Consider the following 16,306-nt stretch of genomic DNA (forward strand, 5'->3'; position numbering starts at 1 on the left):
TATCAGATTAAAAAACTCTCTTAGAAACAACCAAAAATATCCTTTTTCTTCGGGGGCAGATGGGTAAAAAGAGAAAGTATGAGATGATATTGTATCTGAAGATGACCAAGGAAATGAGAAACTTTGAGAGGAAAGGTTAAAAAGAGAGCCCCTATATATCACCAACATTTGGATATTTGGATATAGTTTTATTTTTCCTCTCTCAAGATGCTTAATATTCATTAAACAAGTACTAAAATTGTATAGATGGTCAACAAATGTGACACAATATATAGGGATGACAAAAGGAATTTTGAAAGAAAAATGATACTAGGGATATGTCAGCAATAAACAATAAGTTAATTTGTCAGAAAAGACCAACTAGTGTGACCATGACCATTTCTGTATTTCCTTTTTCAATCATTTTTTTAAACATCAATGGAAATTGCTGAATGAATTCATGTTCTATCAAGTATAACCACCAGAACCAATGCCATTCAGGGAAGTAATGTGTGGAATGTGTTCAACATGTGTGTGTGTGTGTGTGTGTGTGTGTGTGTGTGTGTAGTGGCTGGCATTCCTGCAGCAGTTCAAGTCATGCCAATGACCCAATCTGCAACATTTCCATTATTGGAATGACTGAGATCATCTCCTATGCAGCTGGTTCCCTTTTTCCTAACAAATATTTTGAGTTAGCTGCCATGAGTAACCAACAACAATTCTTTCTCTCCCTCCTTCCTCCATCTGTCTCTCTCTCTCCTTATCCTTCTCTCTCTCTCTTTTTCTCTCTCTCTTTCTCTCTCTCTCTCTCTCTCTTCTCTCTCTCTCTCTCTCTCTTTCTCTCTCTCTCTCTCCAAGTCTTTTAGTCTACTATCACAGCATCTCCAGTATGTTATTTTCTCTGTATTTACATGACTATTGCTCCTTGAATACTTTTACTTCTCCTTCTCCCATTAACCAACCTATCCGAAGCATAATCCTAGCCCAGGAAATGAGAGAAAATTTGGCTCACTACTTTCCCTCTTAGGAAATTGAAAAAAGACAAAGTGCCCTGCTTAGATAGAACAGAGAGGTTGATGTTAAAACATTCCCTTGATTTCTACCAGCCATTTACTATTTTAATTTAACTATGGAACTATGAACTTGAAGCTGTGGTGATTGTGAAAGACATACAACATCTAAGAAGGAATGGGAATCTTCCAGTGGGAGTGAAGAGCATTAAATTCCTCATCATGTGAGGATCACCTGAAGGAATTGGATCTGTTCTGTCAGGAGAAGAGAAGGATCAGGAGCTGCATGAGAGTTATCTTAAAGTACATGAAAGAATTCAATTTGAAAAAGTAATTACATATGCTTTTCAGCCCCAGAAAGTGGAATGTGGATGAGTGGATAGAGGTTAACTATTACTTCAAAAAACCAAATAGACTTAATAATGTCAGAGTAAATTTCCTAATAATTAAAGCTATCCCAAAATGGGCTACCCCTGGAGGAAAGGGGTTCCCTCACATTTTAGCAAAAATAATACCAGCTATCAGGTATGCTGTAGTGGAATTCTTTTTCTGATGTGGGTTAGAGATAGGTGGTTAATGAATTTCCTTCCACTCTGAAATATTGTGATTCTATGATTATGTGTCAAGTTCCCTGAGATCAGGTAAGTCCACCTAAGAAGATCCACAAAAAGTCTAATAGTTCTCATGGAGTTTGCATATATTTATTGGAGAGTTCAACAATGCTTGTAGGACAGCTATATAATCATTTTTCTGCCATAGGAAGACAGAGTATGCTAGCCATCTAGAAAGGGCTGACCACATACTGACTTCTATGTGCATGGACATAGTTGATGTTTATTATTAATACAGGGGAAAGAAATAAGAGAGGGAATGAGAGTCAAGTCAACACTTTCATGACAGAAAACAAGGTATAGATATTATTTTTATTTTTATTTTTCAATTATTTATTTTAACACTGCTTTATGAATCATATTGGAAAAGAAAAATCAGAACAAAAAGGGAAAAATCATGGGAGAGATTTAAAATACAGAAAAAAGAAGTTATCATAGCATGTGTTGATTTATATTCAGTCTCCTTAGTTCTTTTTTCTGCATTCATATGGCATTTTCTATCCAAAGTCTATTGGGATTGCTTTAAATCTCTAAACCACAGTTGACCATCACACATTCTTACTGTTATTGTATACAAGGTATTCCCGGTTTTGCTTGTTTCACTCAGCATAAGTTCATGTAAATCTTTCTAGACCTTCCTAAATCAGTTTGTTCATAACTTTTTTATAGAACAATAATATTCCATTATCTTTATATGACAATTTGTTCAGCTATTCCCCAATCCATGGGATCTATTCATTTTCTAATTCTTTGCTACCACAAAAAGAACTGCTACAGACATTTTTGTACATATGGGTCCTTTTCTTTCATTTATGATTTCCTTGGGATACTAGACTCAGTAATGGTACTGCTGGGTCAAAAGATAAAGGACAGATATTAAGTAAAGTGAAGATTGAACAAAGGTTTGTGAAAAGACTACTGTGAACAAAGTAATTGCCTCTTAATGGTTGAAATAATAGCAGAGGATGGACCACTGGACTTTCCACTAAAATAGAAAATTTAGAAATCATAGACAGAAGTGCCCAAGGATATTCATTATCTCTTATTTGGACTTGCCATCTGTATTGCTGTCTTCATTTCACTTGTAGAAGTACATTTTTAAAAACATATTCTTTCACCCTTTTGATGTCATAAAAACACCCCATGTCCAGGGCTTTCTTCTTCCCACGCATCTGATGGTAATAAGCTCACTTCCTCCACCCCCTGCTAATTATCAACTATATTCCTAGCTAAGAATCTACCCACTACCTACTATAGTAATGTGAAAATTAGAGAGTAAATAGTCTCTTCCCTAAATCTATTCTATCCTCATTTGTATCAAATACAGATTTTTCTCCTTTTATCTTGTCTTAGTGTCAGAAAGAGTGCTAAATTAGCCTATATATCAGGAAGGACTGAGAGATTAGAGAAGAAAACTTTTTTCCCCCTTAGACAAGAAGTAAATTGAAGCAATTAAAAAAGGTTGCTGGGAGGGTTGTCCCTTTGAGATGCTGAGCACCATTAGGGTGGAGCATGATGGTCTCTGCTGAAATGAAGCTCACCCATTTTAAGTGTTGCTAAGCAATGTTGGCAGGAGGTAACACAGGAAAAGCTCAGTTGAGGGTGTATGGATATAAAATATTAAGCTCTTGCATAGCATCATTTATATAGGGTTTTAAAAGCATCAAACCTCCGTTGTCTATCTTTCCAACTCTTTTTGCTCCATGCAAAGGGCTTTAACAGCAACATCAGCGCATATACTGGACAAGCAGAATGAACGTGGCACATAGGAGTTCTAATGAACAATTAAGGCATCTGGACTATTAATATCACCTCTTGATAAAAAGGTAAGGACCCAGGCAACTTTCTTATACAATGCATATCATTCAGCTGATGGTTTGTTACATTTCACTGTAAGAAGAACTTGGTGCTGTAGTGTCTGGTGAGATGCACTGACTATTCTTAATGTTTCTAATGCATGAAATCGCCCGGGCAAAGAACAGCAACCTGGCACTCAAATATTCACATCCCTCCCAGCTACAAAGATTCTCTCCCACTATTCTTATTTCATGTTACTTAATCATTTTCATGTTCCAAGCAGAGCCTAAGTGGTACCATCAGCAGAAAGCATAATGTGAAACAATAATAAAACAGTAAGTTCCAAGGTTTTCCTAAATGCACAAGGATTTTTAGTCTTATGCTTTCCAGGGCTGACCATATCTTCTCTTGTATTTTTATAATCTTCCCCATTTTTAGATTACACATGGTTGGTGAGTACCCATGAATGTCCTAGTATGGAATTCTCTATCAACTCATTAGATTTCTTTTCTCTAAAACCCTGAAGAACTGGAAAATTTGTTGTTTTTATGCCATTCTCAATTAGGCATCAATTAGGATACCTAGAATTCATTTTTTACTGTATATCTCTCCCTTTGATGCAGAGAAGCATCTCCCCTGAGGACAGTGATTGTTATCTGAGAGCAGCAGGTACATGTGAAGTAGAAGATCAGTTTTTTTTTCTATGTGCACATATATTTTTCTTTCAATAGTCTTGCTTCTCCATTTTATTTTCCCTTATATAGAGAGAAGACCAATGGTTTTTCTATGTCTTGGATAAATTTGGCCAAGTGTGATTCTTGGGTTAAATGAGAATTCTACTACTGGGATGAAGCTATCCCAAGGTTTACTCTATCCTCAATCAGTAACTTGAGGTTTCCTGGTTTCTTTGGGGGGACACTGTAAGGGGAAAGCAGTTATTGTAAGGAAGTAGCAAATTTTTTTCATTCTGATTTTTTTTTCATTTGAGGTGAGATGTTTCATATGCATGAAGAATATTCATGAAAATTCTCTGATAAAGTAGCTTAACAATCTGCCTGTAACAGAGTAGTAGAGTTTCCTATTGCAAACACTAAGGGATTCAATGACTTGCTTCTGGTCATACAACTTCTGTTTGACAGAAAAAAGAAATGAGTCCACCTCATACAAAGATCATCTCTCTATCCACTATGCCAAAGCAATACTCATACCTGGCTGGGTGTATTTCAGGTGACTGGCAAACCACTGCTCCTTCAGGTCTCTTGGCAGTAGAGGAAATGAAATGCCTGAAGGTCCAAATCCTTTGACTAATAACTTCCATTAATTAGATCATTCTATAATATTTTAACACTTTTGAATAGGACACCTTTTCTTATGGTTGAATGAACACAAAACCCATCCATTTTCTCAATGCTGGCAACTTGATTAAAGGGTTTGTCACTAAATAATATAGTCTAGAAACAAGATTTTTTTAAAAAAATCATAAAGTTGCCATTAATGCCTCTGAGGAAGGTCATAGAAATAAACAGTCTTATATGTAACTATATATGAGAACTCAATGTTGAAACTGGACACAATTGAAATGTTATTTTGTAATTTTTTTCTGCCATCCTTCTCTACTCCCCACCCATACCTGAAATGTTCTCCCTCCTCATCTCTACCTCTAGGCTTTCCTGACTTCCTCCAATTCTCAGCTATAATCTTATCTTCTACAAAAAGCTTGTCCTGCCCGCTTTTATGCTGGTATTTTCTAACTGTTGATTTTCTCCAATTTATCCCATTTTTTTTCTATCTGTTGATTTTTTCCAATTTTATATATATATATATATATAAATTGCTTTTGTATGTAGTTGTTTGCATATTGATTCCCTGTGCCACTTATCACTGTGAGCTCCTCAAGAGCAGATAGTACTTTTGTCTTTCTTTGTATCACCGATGTTTAGCATAGCTAAATAGTAGATGCTTAATAAATGATTGTTTATTTACTATTTTTTTCCTCTGTCTCTGTCTATAGGAACAGAAGTTGCCATGGACAAAGTGAGAATGTGCTGATCAGAGGAGTAAGGTGGGAAACACTGCCTTCTTGTTGGGAACCTGTAAAACAGTCCGCACTGGTCAAGCGTGTTCTTATATTGTCTGTTTTCCATGGATTTGGGATGAATTGATTGACTTTGAAATTATGCCCAGCAATAGAATAATGTTTGCAAAAAATATTCAACATCTAAATACTGATTTTTTTACCAGTGTTTTTTAGTAAATATTTTATGAGGACCTGGTGAAAAGAGAAGATTTTCATGCTCATCAATTTAATCCAACCCAAAAAGCATTTATTAAGCACCTATTGTATATGCATAACATCCTAGGTCTTCAGATACAAAATGAAAAAGAAATAAGTCCCTGTTTTCAAGGAACTTATTTTAGCTAGCTCAGTTTATAATTTTATATTTCAGTTGGTTGTGTGGCTTTTATGTCTATTTTTATTCCATTGTTCTGATGGTTAGTAGACTGATTGTGCTAGCTCTGTTTTTCTTCATTCTACATACTCAATTTTTACTACTGTAAAAAGCACCTGGAAAAAGACACTCAGTAAGAAAAGAAGTACAAAATCTTTCCTGGAAAATGGACAGCTGTCCCCTCCCCCAGTTCCCTTTCCCAAATTAATAATTTGAGCACACACCAATTTGCAAACAGCAGCTCTAGGCATGTGGCACAGCATCTGTTCCTGAGACACTAGAAAGCCCAGCTAAGGCAAGCTGGGTGTCTGCCAACACACACTCTCCAGCTCTTTTGCTGACAAGGCTGTCAATAACTGGGCAGATGGCATCAAATACACTGCCAGGAGAGTTCAGTTAACAACCAAACGTGTTAAATGATTTTAAATTCATTGTATGCCAAGCATTGTGCCGTGCCCTTTGTCGGGTCATTAAAACTATTCCCGATGAAGAATGGAATAGGGGGTTAAGAAATCAGGAGGCACAAGCTTCATATAATAAGATTAACTAAGCTTCACACAGTTGGTAGGCAATATATGATCAGTCATTGTGAATACAGAATACTTATCCCTTAGAAGGAAAAAAAAATCTCATTCACAGATTTAATTTAATGCCGTTTGGACACAGAGATCAAATCCTTGGTAGCTGTACATGTACATGTGACAGAACTTGGCAAGAAATATATGCATAACAGGAAGGGTTTCCACATGTTCTCTGCAAATATATTTACATATCATCCTATCTTGTGAGGGCCCTATACAAACATGCATGCTAAATATGGATGGCATTTTAATTAACAGCCCAGGGTGGCCTTTCCCAAATAGCACTGCAGCAAAAATTTTAAAATCCTATCAGTTATCTGGAGGTAGCATAGGAACAAGTTCTCCTCTTCTCCTTTTGGATCATTTATTTGCCTTCTATTAAAAAGTGTGTGTGCAGCACATATAGCACAGAGAGTGCTAGACTAGGAATTTGAAAATATATAGTCTTTCCTCCCGGTCATTTGCATAGCAACTCGACTTTAGGACAAGTTACTTTGCTAATCTGATGTTCAGTTTTCTCCTCTCTAAAATGAATCTTTGATTTCATTTAATTTAAAAAAAAAAAAAAAACATCAGTTAGGTACCTATTGTGAAGCAAACAATGGAATAGAAAGCCAAAAGTGAAAAGAGTTTCTGTCCTCAAGAAGCATCCATTCTATTGGGGAGAAATAACATGTAATTTAGGCAAATCACTTTAGAGATAGGAGGGGTCTCCTGAATTATGTTTATAATCCAATATATGTATGTGGGCAACTAAGTGTAAAATGTTGAAGAAATAAATACAGAGTGATCTAAGAGGGGAGAAAAGAGTGAAAATGGGAGGGGAAATGGAGATGAAAAAAAGCCTACTATAGTTTAAAATTGTTTCACACAATTTCTGTGAGAAACAAATTAGAAAATAAACAGAAAAGTGTGTTAAAAACTTTAAAGTGCTATTGAAGCCCAAGATATCATTAAAAGCCAATCATATCCTAATAACCAGAAACAATTTGGGTACTCCATGAGGATTTACTAAGGGATGAAAATGAGCAGCTGAGACTTTAAACAGCATTGCTGCCCTGCAGTTTATAATACAGTAACTTTTTAAAATATATTCTAGAGATTTAAGGCTCAGTTCCATACAGTCTTCTATGCCTTCTCTTTCCTCTTTGTCTCTGAAGCTTTTTTGATTAATATACAAGGAATGATTGAATTTATAGGACTTGGGCCTCAAGACAGATGACAGAACAGAATTGTTTCTTTATCCATTCATGCTGGAGGCTGAGCTGAATGAAATCAATAAGGATTATTTCAGAGTCATGGAATAAAAGTCAATCTTTACAAGTGGGACTAAATTATAAATTTTCCAATCCCATTACCTAAGAATGGAGAAAGAAGTAGCGCTACCCATTTGCCAGCAAGACCATTGACTAAGGGGTATGAGGTTTGGGAGTCAGAATAAGTAGCTACAATTGAATAACAGTTCTGCTATTGACTATCTGGGTGACTAGGAGAAATGTTTATCATAATGTAACCTCAATTTCCAAATTAGTGTAGGCTTTCATCACTTTATACCTGAATTATTCCAAATGGATGATGCTGGAACTCTAGTTCATCTCTCTCCACTCCAATCCATCCTCCATTCAACCACTAATGTGATTTTCCTAAAGCAGGTCCCAATCTTTAGACTTCCCTACCAAATAAATTCCAGTGATTCCCTATTATCTCAAGAAACAAAAACATTGTTTGAATTCAAAGCCTTTCATAAGCTTGTCTCTTTCTGTTTTTCCAGTCTTCTTATACCTTCCTCTCCAACACATAGATTACAGTCTAGTGACACTAGCTAGTTAATTTGTTCCACATACATATGTCTTGGCTCTGGGCATTTTATCTCAATGTCCCTGAGGTCTGGAATGCTCTTTCCTCTGCTCTGACTACTGATTTCTCTGCTTCTTTTAAGCTGCAACTAAAAACCCACCTTCTACAAGAAGCCTTTCCTAACTACTCTTAATTTTAGTGCCTCCCTTTTCTCAATTATTGATTTGTTTTCATATAGCTTGCTTTATATGTATATATTCATTTGCATACTGTCTTGTCCATTATATTTTTAAGTACATTGAGGGCAGGAACTGATTGGTTTTTGCCTCTTTTTGTATTCCCAACACTGAAGACAGTGACTGGAATATAGTAGGTGTTTAATAAATGCTGATTGATTTAATTTCATTATCCAGTAAAAAAAAAAGAAAGAAAGAAAGAAAGGAATTGACTTAAATGACCCCCTTCTGATTACATTACCTTAGGGACTAGAAACTTTTTAAAATTTCCCTTTCTTATTCCATTACACATATAAAGTGATAGGTGGCTAGAGATGAAGAAAATTGAGAGTTGTAGATGAGAAAAAAGAAAATGTCATTGTCTTTTTGCCTAATTTTGCCACCTCTGTATTCCTGTTCGTATCGCTTAATTTATCTGAACTCCATACAACTCTCTAAGACTATAAGGTAAAAACAGGTGTTGACCTGTATTGGTAGAAGCAATTCCTTTATGGCAGACATCCTTATGCCAACTAAATCATATCTCTAGCCTTATTCTAAAGATATTATATGTTAATTGAGTATTCATTGACCCATTTTACCAATAGATAACAGTGAGAGAAAGAGAAGCTTGAAAGAGGATTCATTGGCTGGGTAGCTTTCTAAAAACATGCTGTTCAACTTGGGAATGTGGATGCATAAATTATTTGTGATCAAATACACTTCATTTAAAATGGGAATGTTTTCCCTGGCTACACTATTTCCTTTAGTAGTATTTGAAATCAACTAATTAGCACTCATTTTTTAAGCATATACAATGAATGATACACTAACCTTGGTATATTGGATGCTGGATAATAAGTCACAGCCATACCCCCCTTTCTTTTTTTTATTTATTTATTATTTTAGTAATTATAACTTTTTATTGACAGAACCCATGCCTGGGTAATTTTTTACAACATTATTCCTTGCATTCACTTCTGTCCGATTTTTCCCCTCCCTCCCTCCACCCTCTCCCCCAGATGGCAAGCAGTCCTTTACATGTTGAATAGGTTACAGTATATTTTAGATACAATATATGTTTGCAGAACCAAACAGTTCTCTTGTTGCACAGGAAGAATTGCATTCAGAAGGTAAAAATAACTCGGGAAGAAAAACAAAAATGCAAACAGTTTACATTCATTTCCCAGTGTTCTTTCTTTGGGTGTAGCTGCTTCTGTCCATCCTTGATGAATTGAAACTGAAATATTCTCTTTGTCAAAGAAATCCACTTCCATCAGAATACATGACATACAATATCGCTGTTGAAGTATATAATGATCTCCTTGTTCTGCTCATTTCACTCAGCATCAGTTCATGTAAGTCTCTCCAAGCCTCTCTATATTCATCCTGCTGGTCATTTCTTACAGAACAATAATATTCCATAACATTCATATACCACAATTTGCCCAACCATTCTCCAATTGATGGGCATCCATTCATTTTCCAGCTTCTAGCCACTACAAACAGGGCTGCCACAAACATTTTGGCACATAAAGGTCCCTTTCCTTCTTTAGTATCTCTTTGGGATATAAGCTCAGAAGTAACACTGCTGGATCAAAAGGTATGCACAGTTTGATAACTTTTGGGGCATAATTCCAGATTGCTCTCCAGAATAGTTGGATTCATTCACAACTCCACCAACAATGCATCAGTGTCCCAGTTTTCCTTCATCCCCTCCAACATTCATCATTATTTTTTCCTGTCATCTTAGCCAATCTGACAGGTATGTAGTGGTATCTCAGAGTTGTCTTAATTTGCATTTTTCTGATCATAGTGATTTGGAACACTCTTTCATATGAGTGGAAATAGTTTCAATTTCATCAGCTGAAAACTGTCTGTTCATATCCTTTGACCATTTATCAATTGGAGAATGGCTCGATTTCTTATAAATTACTCTATATATTCAATTCTCTATATATTTTGGAAATGAGGCCTTTATCAGAACCTTTAACTGTGAAGATGTTTTCCCAGTTTGTTGCTTCCCTTCTAATCTTGTTTGCATTAGTTTTGTTTTTACAAAGGCTTTTTAATTTGATGTAATCAAAATTTTCTATTTTGTGATCAATAATGGTCTCTAGTTCATCTTTGGTCACAAATTTCTTCCTCCTCCATAAGTCTGAGAGATAAACTATCCTATGTTCCTCTAATTTATTTATTATCTCCTTCTTTATGCCTAAATCATGACCCATTTTGATCTTATCTTGGCATACGATGTTAAGTGTGGGTCCATGCTTAATTTCTGCCATACTAATTTCCAGTTTTCCCAGCATTTTTTGTCAAATAATGAATTCTTATCCCAAGAGTTAGGATCTTTGGGTTTATCATACCCCCCTTTTTTGCCATTAGGACTGGGAAAAATGAGTTTAGAAAAGAGCCCAGGAAAAACCTTGAAGCTCCTACCTCCTTTACATATCATTGTGTCATAAAAGTCCAGAGCATTATCTTGATCCTTGCTAAGATGATTCCCCTTTCTTTTGAGTATTGCCCCATGCCTCACTGTCTCCTGTCCTCAACTTTCTTATTTTGACCCCTATCCTGTCAGGATTAAGTTATGATCCTTTCCTGGATCCTTGTCCATCCTCCCAATGCCTCTGACCCCTTATCTGCCTTTGTTTCCCCTATAAGATTTTATACTCAAGTATATATTCTGTTTGCAAACCTTAATTAGCTAAAATCTTATATAAGCTCTCTGCCTATTTATTTGCACCAAATGTTTGGAAGCATATTTCCATTCAGTCAGCTAGCTTAAAGTCTCCACATTAAAAATAAAAACCAATCTCTATTTGCCTCAGTTTCTCTGGCATTGCAGGTGCTGTTTACCAAGGTAAAAATGAAATAATCCTTTACCTAAAGATTATAATCTATTGAAGAAAATAAATCTGAAGATTTTAAATATATATGTAATAGAATTAACATTTTTCTTTTTAATATATAATTAATTTTAATAATATATTGTTATGTATTATTCTTATATTCTATATTATGGATAACCCTACACACACACACACACACACACACATTATCCATGTTGTTTTGTTGTTGTCCAATCCTTTTCAGTTGTGCCTAACTTGTGCCTAACTCTTTGTGACTCAATTTGGGATTTTCTTAACAAAGATTATTACAAGAGTTGATGGATATTTCCTTCTTTCCACTTATTTTACAGACGAGGAAACTGAGGCAACCAAGATTAAGTGACTTGCCCCATCTTCTCCATGAGGCTTCTTGACTCCAGACCTTGGCACTTTATCCACTGTGCTACCTAGGCACCTTTGAGTGACTCTGAGCAAGCCATTTACCCATTGTTTGTCTTAATCTACTGGAGAAGGAAAAGGCAAACCATTCCATTATCTTTGCCAGGAAAACCCTAAATGAAGTCACAATGAATCAGACATGACTTAATAACAACAGATGCTTGCTAAATCAGCTGAACTAAAAGTAGATGAGGAAAATGTAACCTAGGTCAAAGAAAGAAGTCAGGGTCTGGGATGAAATAACATGTAAAATAGGCCTAAAGCAGGAGAGGGGAATCCCCTTCACCAAAGCAAGGAAGATCAAAAAAGAGGATTAAGAAGTATCAGAAACAATACTTTCCAGGAGGACTCTAGGATCTTGCCCAAGAAAGCAAATCATACTATAAGAGAATTCTGTGATAAGACAAGGGTCTTTAGGTAAGAGCTTCAGGACTTTTTGAGGGAAGATGCTTGTTTTCTGAGCATGAGAACATCTGGATTCCACTTTCACAACTGACATATATGACCACTTATATACCTCAATTTATTTTTAATCCATTAGATTGTAAACTCCTTGAAGGCAGAAACTGTCATCTACTACTTTTGGTATCCCCAGTGATTAGCACAGTACCTGGCATATAACAGGCACTTAATAAGTGTTTTTTGATTGAGTTCATAAAATTAAGACAATAATACTTTGACACCTATCTCATGACGCTGCTGTGATGATAAAAATAAGATAGTAAATATAAAGTACTCTCCATGATGTAGAAATTATATTTCTATTAAGGAAGTTTAAGATGACCTTCATCTTCACCACAACTCTGATAAAGATTGGAGCCCCAAGGACAAGGCTTTAGCTCTCCCTACTTTTACCAAACCTTCTGTTCATGCTTATTCCTACCCATCTGACATCACTGAATCCTGTTTTGGTCAGTTTGGGTATACTTAGGTATCAGAAGTAGGAACACAGAAATACAGTTGAAAAAGACTCAAAAAACCATTTAATCTAAGACCCTTGTTTTATAGATAAGGATAAGGTTCTAGAAAATGTATGAGGTTATTTATTTTATTTTTTATTACAGAATTTTATTTTCAAAACATATGCATGAATGATTTTGCAATATCGATCCTTATGTTCCAAATTTTTCCTCTCTTCCCCCTACCCCATCCCCTACATGGTGAATAATCCAATATATGTTAAACATGTTAAAATATATATGTGTTTTATCCAATTATATTGGATATATTGTATACATATTTATACAATTATCTTGCTGCACTAGAAAAATCATATCAAAAAGAAAAAAAATGAGAAAGAAAACAAAATGCAAGTAAACAATAAAAAGAGTGAAAATGCTATATTGTGATCCACACTCAGTTCCCACAGTCCTCTCTCTGGGTGTAAATGACTCTCTCCATCGCAAGACTACTGGAACTGGCCTGTATCATCTCGTTGTTGAAAAGAGCTATGTCTATCAGAATTGATTTTTGTATAATTTTGTTGTTATAGTGATCTCCTGGTTCTGCTCATTTCACTTAGCATCAGTATGGGCCTAATTATTGACTCAGTCAAGAGATTTCCATCCAAAACTAAAATCCAGGTCTTTCTGACTCTATCAACTTTACTTCCTGGATGCCTTCAGGACAAATCTCCTGAGTAAAGGCTGAACATAATAACCATTCACATTTAAAGAGTATTCAGAAGCTTACAAATCAACACTTTCCTCACTCCACCTCAGAGATCAATCCCTCCTTAAGCCTCCCACAAAACTTTTCATTTGACCCTAAGGTACATTGGATTATTATATTTCTCTTCATTCTCTCTTCCCAACAAGGTCATACACCCCACAAGACAACATTCTCATACCACTTTGTATCCCTAGCATTAGATATGTGTTTTTGGATAAAAAGGATAGTGATTAAAAAAAATGTATCCAAGATACTGCACAATATTAATTACTTGCCAGTACAAAAAAAGAAAATTAAATGAAAGGATTTTAAGCAAATTTATAATGTGAATTTGTATTAAATATGTGTGCCCATGACTCTATTTTCACTGACAAGAGTAAGAATGCATAATAACACACTGGGACAATTGGTTTCTTGTCAATGACAACATGTCTAACGATGTATCTTAATTACTGACTGTCAGTATTAATGATCCAGGGCCTTGGCTTCTAGGCTGTGAAGCTGCACTAATTGTTTCTTACGTTAATGTAGTAGTAAGAAACCTGTGGATTTAACTGAATTGATATCATTTAATTCAAGCCAGTGCCAGACAACATAGTAATAAATGACATTCACTTTTAAGTTTTAAATCACTTTGGATACATGACATCATTGCTCATTTGAGGTAGACACTAAGGATATTGTTATTATCATTTTATGGATACATAAACTAAAATTCAAAATGTTATTTGAATTCAATATTTAAACCCTGATTTTCTTTATTCCAAGTCCAACATTCTGTATATTAGATAATAAATGTAAACTGCTTTGTAAAACTTAAATGCTTAATAGAAATCTCAGCTATAATTATATATCATATAAATTATAAATTATATAAATACCACAATAATAATTTAATAATTTTTGTTGTTTTTCAATGGTATCCAATTCTTTGTGACCCCATTTGGAGTTTTCTTGAAACAAATACTGAAGTGGTTTGCCATTTCCTTCTCCAGATCATTTTACAAATGAGGAAAACTGAGGTAAACAGGGTTAAATAAGTCAGTCTGAGTCACAAAGTTAGTAAATATGTGAGGCCAAATTTGAATTTATGAGGATGAGTCTTTGCTGTGCTACCTAGCTGCCTTGTGATATAATTATACTAATAAGTAGTGGTAGCAGTAGAAGAAGAACCTATCTTGATAGATAAATCTATTCCTTATTCCCCTTACTTCCTACTAAGTATAGGTGGATTATTAAAATAAGCTACCAAAATAAATGTCTTTCCTAGGTCACTTACTCAGAACAGAAAAAACCTACTTTTCTTAGATTTTGGTAATCCCTCACTTTCTTAGTTGCTTGAGATTATGGTAACTTGATTCTGATTCTTGTATTGGGAAATCAATATTTTATGCTTTACCCACTTCTTGATATACAAAAGGGAAATATAAAATAGAATGAGCTCTATTAAGTGTAAATTAGAATGAACTTGTTTTTTTTTTCCTTTTCAACCTCAATTAGCACAGCCTTTTCATGATTCAATTTTTGGGTGAAATGATTCCAAACTTTTATTTTATATTTGTTTTCATGTAAAAAAAATCACATACAAATCTCATCCTACAATTATCCCAGAAGCAGTATTCATGTGATTCCTGTCTTTTACTTTCTGCAGTGAGAGATTTTAAAGAGGAAAAATGTTTTTGGTGTTGTTTTGTTGTTGTTTTTTTTCCTCTTTGTGAAACAGTATTTAGAGATAAGGTGGCTTTGTGAATGGAAAAACACTCAAATAAATGCATATATAAATCAGTTGAGTTAATCAATCACTTTACCTAACTTAGAAGTAACTGAGTCCAGCCCTGATCATTTTTATCAGGAAAGCTCTTCAATCAATCAGTTGAAAACATCAGAGAAAATTAAATTAAAATTATACCCAGAATTAAATTAATTACATCCAGTAAAACTATAGATATTATATAAAATAATAAGCAAGATAAGAAATCAGAAATTTGACTAACCAGAAGCTTGAAGGAAAGAACTGTTTCAGCCTAAGTGAGAGAAAAGTTGGAAGGAGGACTATAACTTTTGTCTCATCTCTCCATTCTTTCCTCAAAGGATGACTTAGTAAACTTTAGAAAGTCAAAGGAGTTCGACTTCCTATCAGTATCCTAGTACTATCCCAAGAATAGCCTGGCACTGGTGTTTGCATCTTCCACAGTAATCCCAGCAGAAACTTGAGGATTTCAGCAAAGGGACTTTTAGCAATTATGATTACCCTCTCTTTGTCATACACAGTCCAAGTTTGACCCCACTTTCTCCTGGACCTGTATTTCTAGGAAAGTGTTTCATAGACTTGGAAATGAGGGGATATATTTAGTTAGGTAGCTGTTTGCTTGTTTATTTTGCCAACTGTTCTCATAATATCACCTAAAAGCCAGCAAAGTTGATACCCACAGAGGGAAGTGCACTGGTGAGAAGCTGACTATATCATTCCAAAAAAAGTTTCTGTCCCCCATCACTTCTAGGTCACCCTTGAAACCTTGAGGGGAAATATAGCAGTAGAACTCTAAAGACCTGAATTACTAGACTGAGTGGCTGGGAGATTAGTTCCAGATCATAAGCCACACATACTTCAAAATAAGTATGTTTGGATGGATATGTAAATGAGAATTTGAAATGGGCAGGGAAAGGGGGACCTTGAGATGGAATCTGGAAGAGAAAAAGGAAAAAAAAGTCATGAAACAAACAAACAAACAAAAATTCAAGATTAGTCTGAGATGTCTTAGGCCACATATGTAATATGTTTATACAGTAAATACTTTGCCTACATTTTTTTTTAAATTTCTAAAACAGCCCTGTAAGGTAATTACTATTATTCTGTTTTATTATAAGTGAGGAAACTTAGAAAGATATTAAAAGATTTGTT

This window comes from Antechinus flavipes, chromosome 2 (assembly GCF_016432865.1).
Source record: "Antechinus flavipes isolate AdamAnt ecotype Samford, QLD, Australia chromosome 2, AdamAnt_v2, whole genome shotgun sequence".
Classification (NCBI taxonomy): domain Eukaryota; kingdom Metazoa; phylum Chordata; class Mammalia; order Dasyuromorphia; family Dasyuridae; genus Antechinus; species Antechinus flavipes.